Genomic DNA, 7,237 nt, shown 5'->3' on the forward strand with positions numbered 1-7,237 from the left:
CGACTCATCATTGGCGCTAACCACAACCGTTAACTATAACACGCAAAAACAACAATAGTATGAGTGTTTTTTTTGTTTGTTTTTGTTTTGTTTGTTTTTGTTTGTTTGTTTCCTGACTGCCAAGATTCAGGAGAAGAATTTAATAAAGAATAAAATGACACATTCTGAATGCTCAGTGTTAGTTTAGGGTTGGGTCTCACAAGGTTAATGGAGGATGGTATTATATAGCCTTGAATGCCCGTACAGATGCGCCTTTAACCTGCTAACAGCTGGCAGGTTCTGACCCGTCCAGGGTTAGCCAAATGCTGAAATGGCAGTTTTTATACAGCTGAAGATGTGACCATTTAAATAAACTCACGCACATTAACTTTGGCCTTACAGTTGACGTTAGATTATAGTGTTTGAAACAGGCAGAAATAATATTAAAAGGGGGCGGAGCTTAACTTGGTTCAATCCAGAACCTTTCCTGGGTGGCTGTTGGTCAGGTTAAAGGTGAGCTCAGTCATCCATCAAAAGAGGCGTGTCTTCTTTCTTTATTCACAGCTCATGACCAAAGGTAGGGAGTGAAACTGTAGACTTAAATGTCCTTTTTTTTCTAATTAGACCCACTTTCACATCGGGTCAAAGGTCAAGATTTTTGGTAGTAGAAGCCTTCTGATTTCCATTTGTAGTCCGAGTGGAGTCCAAGTCCACCAAAGCAGAGAGGGCTTTGGTTTCATGTTTGAGTTTGGAGAGCAAGCGAAGGACTGAGTTACGGCAGATTACCTACATTCATAAACAATAACTGGAACCCGGACTTAAAGTCTTGGTGTGGATCTTTGTCATGTTGCTGCAGGTAAGCAAACACACATGCATGATGTTCATGGCTGTTTTTCTTTCATACAAACATGAAATAGGAAGTTATTTTCTTCCTTTCTGTTGAAATTATGCTTCTCTATCAGGATAGTATACCCGGTGTCCAACTGTGAAGCAGTCATAACTGTAATGAGATTAAAGTGATAATGCAGCACATTCCTACCAAAATTAAACCCAAGACAAAAACACATCACTATAAAAATGATTGCCAGGTTTCTTAATATTCTGCGCAAAACCCAAATATGAGTTTCTGCTATTTTATTATGCTTGCAGCATAAGAATTTTCCAGACAAAACAGGAAAAGGGCACACTAAATAAACTCAGTTCTTATTTTCTGTCTGCAGCCGCCCTGACCCTGTTTGTCCTCCTGCTGCTGCTGAGGTTTCAGGGCTGTTTGGGGATGTGACCCAAAGAGGTGAAAGACAGCAGGCAGCACTAGTCAGCACAGATAACACACACACACACACGGGCTGAGCAGCCAGTAGGACTTGTGTTTGAGTGCTACCAGCCTGACTGTCATGTCAGCCCCTGCAGCTCTGCCATGAATCAGCAACACAGAGACAGATGGAAACAGGCCATCGAGACACAGAGAAGGACAAACGGATGAAGAGATGGAAATACTGCATGTAAACAAATCAATTAAGCAACTTCATCATTTTATCTTAAATATGTGCAAAATTACCGCCCACTAAGCACAAGAGCTTCATGGAGGGTAAATTTTGTACCAAATCTGGTATTTAACCCTTTATAAGATTTATTTTCATGTTCAAATTCTATTTAAAAATCCATCCATCTATTCAACCATCAATTTATATAGCACTTACAGAAAACTCCCAACTGAAAACAAAGTGCCATACACTTGACATGCCAAAAAACGAGACATTTAATCCATGCATCCATCCATCCATCTATTCAACCATCATCCATCCATCCATCCATCTATTCAACCATCATCCATCCATTAATCCATCCATCCATGCATCATCCATCATGCATCCATCTGTGCATCCATCCATGCATCCATCCATGCATCCATCTATTCAACCATCCTCCATCCATCCATCCATCCATGCATCATCCATCATGCATCCATCTGTGCATCCATCCATGCATCCATCTATTCAACCATCATCCATCTATTCAACCATCATCCATCCATTCATCCATCGATCCATGCATCATCCATCATGCATCCATCTGTGCATCCATCCATGCATCCATCTATTCAACCATCCTCCATCCATCCATCCATCCATCCATGCATCATCCATCATGCATCCATCCGTGCATCCATCTATTCAACCATCATTCATCCATCCATCCATGCATCATCCATCATGCATCCATCCGTGCATCCATCTATTCAACCATCATTCATCCATCCATCCATCTATTCAACCATCCTCCATCCATTCATCCATCCATCCATGCATCATCCATCATGCATCCATCCGTGCATCCATCCATGCATCCATCTATTCAACCATCATCCATCCATCCATCCATGCATCATCCATCATGCATCCATCCGTGCATCCATCTATTCAACCATCATTCATCCATCCATCCATCTATTCAACCATCATCCATCCATTCATCCATCCATCCATGCATCATCCATCATGCATCCATCTGTGCATCCATCCATGCATCCATCTATTCAACCATCATCCATCCATCCATCCATCTATTCAACCATCCTCCATCCATTCATCCATCCATCCATGCATCATCCATCATGCATCCATCCGTGCATCCATCCATGCATCCATCTATTCAACCATCCTCCATCCATCCATCCATCCATCCATGCATCATCCATCATGCATCCATCCGTGCATCCATCCACCCATCCATCTATTCAACCATCAATTTATATAGCACTTACAGAAAACTCCCAACTGAAAACAAAGTGCCATACACTGTAATACATTTAATACATGCATCCATGCATCCATGCATCCATACATCCATCCATACTTACGCTTATCCAATTCAGGGTCCCGGGGGAGCCTACCCCCCGTGCCACAGGTTGAGAGGCAGGGTTCACCCTGAACAGGTTGCTAGTCTGACACAGGACTTGGTTAAAAAGTGAATTGTTTTGAAGACATAAACATCGGCATCAGCTTCAGGTATTGAGCTCATTAGCACACTGATACAGCAAACTACAGCTGTGTCTAAAATCATGTACATACTTACATGCTAACTATTCTGAGGGCATGCGTGTCTTCACACCATCGACTACTACCTCATAAAGGGCTCTAAGAGTATGTGAAAGGTCAAAAAGATGGATGCTCACCATCTTGGCTTTGGAGAGGAAACAGAAAGATCACAAAACATTTTTCAGCCAGTGGAAGCAAGAAATGAGGATGTCAAAGGATCCAGCGTGAATGGGGCTCTGTGAAATGTAGACTTTGTGAGGAAAACACTTTTCTTCTGGAAATTTTCATCATATTTTTGACAGAAGGGGCTGAGATAACAGATATGGTGGGATTTTTCGATTGTTTTCGACTGGTTTCTGCTATAGTAAAATACCTTTCTGTGAGAATCAGGAAGGTTTGAGCACCACGAGCCGAAGCATTTGGTGAGCAGCAGAAGATTTTTAGCCGGTATCCTCTCCAACCACCACGACCAGCTGCTTCTACACACATGGAAGCTCCTGCTGGGCTTTAATTGCACCTTAACTTGTTCTAGTTATTAAAGTAAAACCTTACCTGGTCAGTACTTATTTTTCACAAAGTTGTCTAATAATTTTTAACTATGGTTTGTTCAGAAGTTGGCATCAACTCATAAACATATAAAAGATGGACCAATCCACTTTGACATCACCCACTGGTGAGTGAATTCACAATGATCCACCTTTCTAACACAATGGCCAAAATGTATTTTAAAAAAATGCTTCATGTTTCATTCAGTAAGACCTGAAACTCATGACTGAGACCATGAACCCATCAGGGAGGTGTTGACAAGCGTCACGGCTCATGGTTGTTTGTCACATCTATAGGACTGGAAATCTTTTGCAGCCACAGCTGGTAGTTTCACTTATTTGATTTTGCAGTTTTATGCTGGATGCTCTTCCTCACACAACCCCAAAGGGGATTTAAAAATGTTTAGTAGACATCAAGATCAAACCTCGTCTTTGTTTCAGAAGGTCAAAATAATACCACATTTGACTGACATTTGGGGAGATACGCCGAAATTTGATGTTCTTGTGATGAGTACACACACACACGTATGTAAAACTTTGTGTGTCCGCCGTTGGTGTGCTTGTGCTCGTGTCAGTTAGGTAAAAATAGGCCAAACGTTGTGCCAAGCTGCAGACTTAATGTTGAATCAAGGGACACTAATCTCAAACTCACTCCTTTATCCAGGTTAAGGCTTAAGTAGAGGTTATTTGATGCCTCCAGCAAGCAGCTGGCGGCTCCTTACTCCTTTCATCTCAGCTCCACCTGGACTGAACTTTGGGGTTTTTTGTAAAGATGATAGAGCGAACAAACCCAAATTCCAGGATTCGCGGCATCCCCTCAGCTTTTCCCTACAGTCTGCAGGATTTAGAGATGTTACAGATAAACAGCTCTTTGCTTCTACTTACAACAGCACGAGCTGATGCATTTATGGAGGACAATAAGCAGATACTCACATGGAGGATTTTCCTCAGCCCTTCATATTTTCCACTATTATGGTAAAATAACAGTCTCACTAAGCTTGGTGTGAGCATCTCTATTCTTCAGCATAGCTTGAAGTCTCTTCTTGTTCTGGTCCCTGTCCGGATGATCCCACACCGCTCCAGTAATGTTGAGGTCCGGGCTCCAGGGACACCGATTCATGACTGATAGTGATCACCTTGGGAAAACTGCACCTGAGCATACCCGAGACCATTTCTGATGAGGCTTCAGTGAACAGTAGATGGATCAGATGCATCTCTCAGGTCCTGTGTCAGGTCTTTCCTGTTTCTTAACGACGTGACTTTCAGATCCTGTTTACCTGCTGTGGATAGTTTTTTAGGCCCTACACTTTGGTCCTCCACTCGTCCAGCTTTCCTCAGCTCCAGCACACCGCGCTGAGATATGTTTTCAGATAACAGGTCTTTAAGAATGGTGCAGAAACGCTATTTTATGTCTGTCAAACTGTCTTATCCTCGACAAAGGAAATGTGACAGGCCATTAGTAACAAAACGCCTAAATGTAGGCAATTTGTTAAATGATGTGTTATGTGTGAGTCCCTTTTTCATGCCTGAATGATTCATAGGTCAGTATTAAGTGGCTCAACAAACAAATGACTCCTCTGAAAGCAGTCAGATACAAAGACTGGAGTGAAAAAGCAGCCAATGTCAAAAGAAAAAGGAGAACTGTTGCTCAAGACCACTTTAAAACATCGCAAGAAAGCCTGGCTCCTTTGATTCAAGATCAGTAACTAGACTTCAACCAGAACAGGGCTTATCAGGTAACTTCCTGCTGACCGGCCACACTGATTGATTATCACAGCTGAAAGAATTTGGACTGTTTTTAACTCTCAGGGGAGCCTGGGCGTTTGTCTGAGGGAGCGTTTGGTAATGGATAATGACGTCAGACTTAACGAGCAGATAGGTAGCGCATTGGTTCGTCATTATCATGTTAGCAAGGTGACATTAGTGTTCGACCCAGTGCAGCTTTGTAGAGCTGTGACTGCGGGCTTGTAGTCTTGTTCCTTGTTTCTATCCACCATAAATAATTAAACTCAGTCCTTCCAGGTTCTGTGTGTGAATAAGGCTCCAGAGATTTAGCCAGGAAAAAGAGAAGCTGGAGTTTGTAGAAAAGCGGGAGGAAAAAGGAAGCGAATGACGCAGAAAGAAAAATAAGAGAAGATACAGAGAGGGAACGAAAGAGTAGGAAAGGTAATGGAGTAAAATTAAGAGAGAAGAGGAGGAAATGTAGAGGAAGAAGAAAAGGAAACAGAAGAGGAAGGCCAAGGAAAAAGATAAGAGGAGGAAAGGAGGTAAAACAAGCTTCGAACCTAATTACACAGATTAATGTGGCGTGGAGAGAGCAGTTACCCAAATGGACTAAAAAGACAGAATGAGAAAGAGAGCGGGTGAGAGAGAGAGACTATTAGACTCCATGATGCTCCAGACTCTAATGTTAATAGATGACTTCCCAGCTCTCTCTCTCTCTCCGCTTCCTATACCTTTCACCCTCTCTCGCTCGTTCTCGTTAGACAGCATGTGTCAGCACTACACTTTATAATCTCCCTCACTTTTTCTAATTTCTCCTCTCCCTCTTTGTCACTTCCCTTCAATTCGATGGGTTTAGTGAAATAAAGCGCAGTTCAGCGTGTGGCATGGCCGAACAAAATAACACCTGGTGGAAATGACTGAGCCCATCATGAGTGGGCAGATTTTCAGTGGCTTTTAAGGACAGATTAACACGTTTCCATTACACCGTTTCGGAAACAAATCACTGACATCACCAAGAATTGGAGCTAATGAAATTCAAGATCCCGTTTGATGGATTGATGTGTGAGTTTGAAGGCTGCACAGAAACAGTTTTATAACTCCGGAGAGTTATCACAGCGACGGCTGCTTTATCGTCTGTCTCACTGATTCTGAGGTAAACAGTAAATTTGGGAGGTTTCCGCCTCCGCTGCTGCAATTTTCACCATTCTTTTACAATCCCTCAACTTTATGTTTATATAAATGCAACATTAAATCATTGCAGAACTTTCTGAAATAACTTTTTCCAGTATTTTCTTATTGTTGACGGACAGCAAACACTGGGGAGGGGCTCCACAGACAGAACAGCTGTTCTTTCAACATCAGTAAACTTACAACGTGTGCACAATATGATCATCTTATTAACCTGTTGGCCTGAACACATCATTTACAGTGCATCAACAGGTTATAGTGCAGAACTGGAAACTGGCACCTTTCCTAACTATATGGCTAAGGAAAGGTGAAGGCGGTTACCCAGGCAACTTCTATTTCAGGTTGTACATTTGCACTGGGTTAACACCTCATAGAAATAGTCCTGAGTGGGCTGATTCATGGACAGATTAACTCACTTCTATTACCCTCTATATTAAACATTTTTTTCTGTTTAAGTTTATTTATATAATGCCAATTTATAACAATATTCACTTTTAAAAAAGGGCTTTATGGTGTGAGGTACAGTATTGGAGAAAACCTCCTTCCAACATTCAGCCAACCCCTTGTGGGCAAGCACTTTTAGATGGTGGGAAGGAAAAACTCCCTTTTAACAGGAAGACACCTCTGATAGCACAAAGCTCAGGAGGGAGGAGCATCCATCTGTCATGACCAGCTGGACGTGAGGGGAAATTACAGACATTAAGAACTGGAACTAAAACCTCCTCGGTTATGTTTAAGCAACAAAACTATTTGATGAGCTTT

The sequence above is a fragment of the Neolamprologus brichardi genome, chromosome 14, assembly GCF_056152115.1.
Source record: "Neolamprologus brichardi isolate AB-2024 chromosome 14, ASM5615211v1, whole genome shotgun sequence".
In the NCBI taxonomy this organism is placed as follows: domain Eukaryota; kingdom Metazoa; phylum Chordata; class Actinopteri; order Cichliformes; family Cichlidae; genus Neolamprologus; species Neolamprologus brichardi.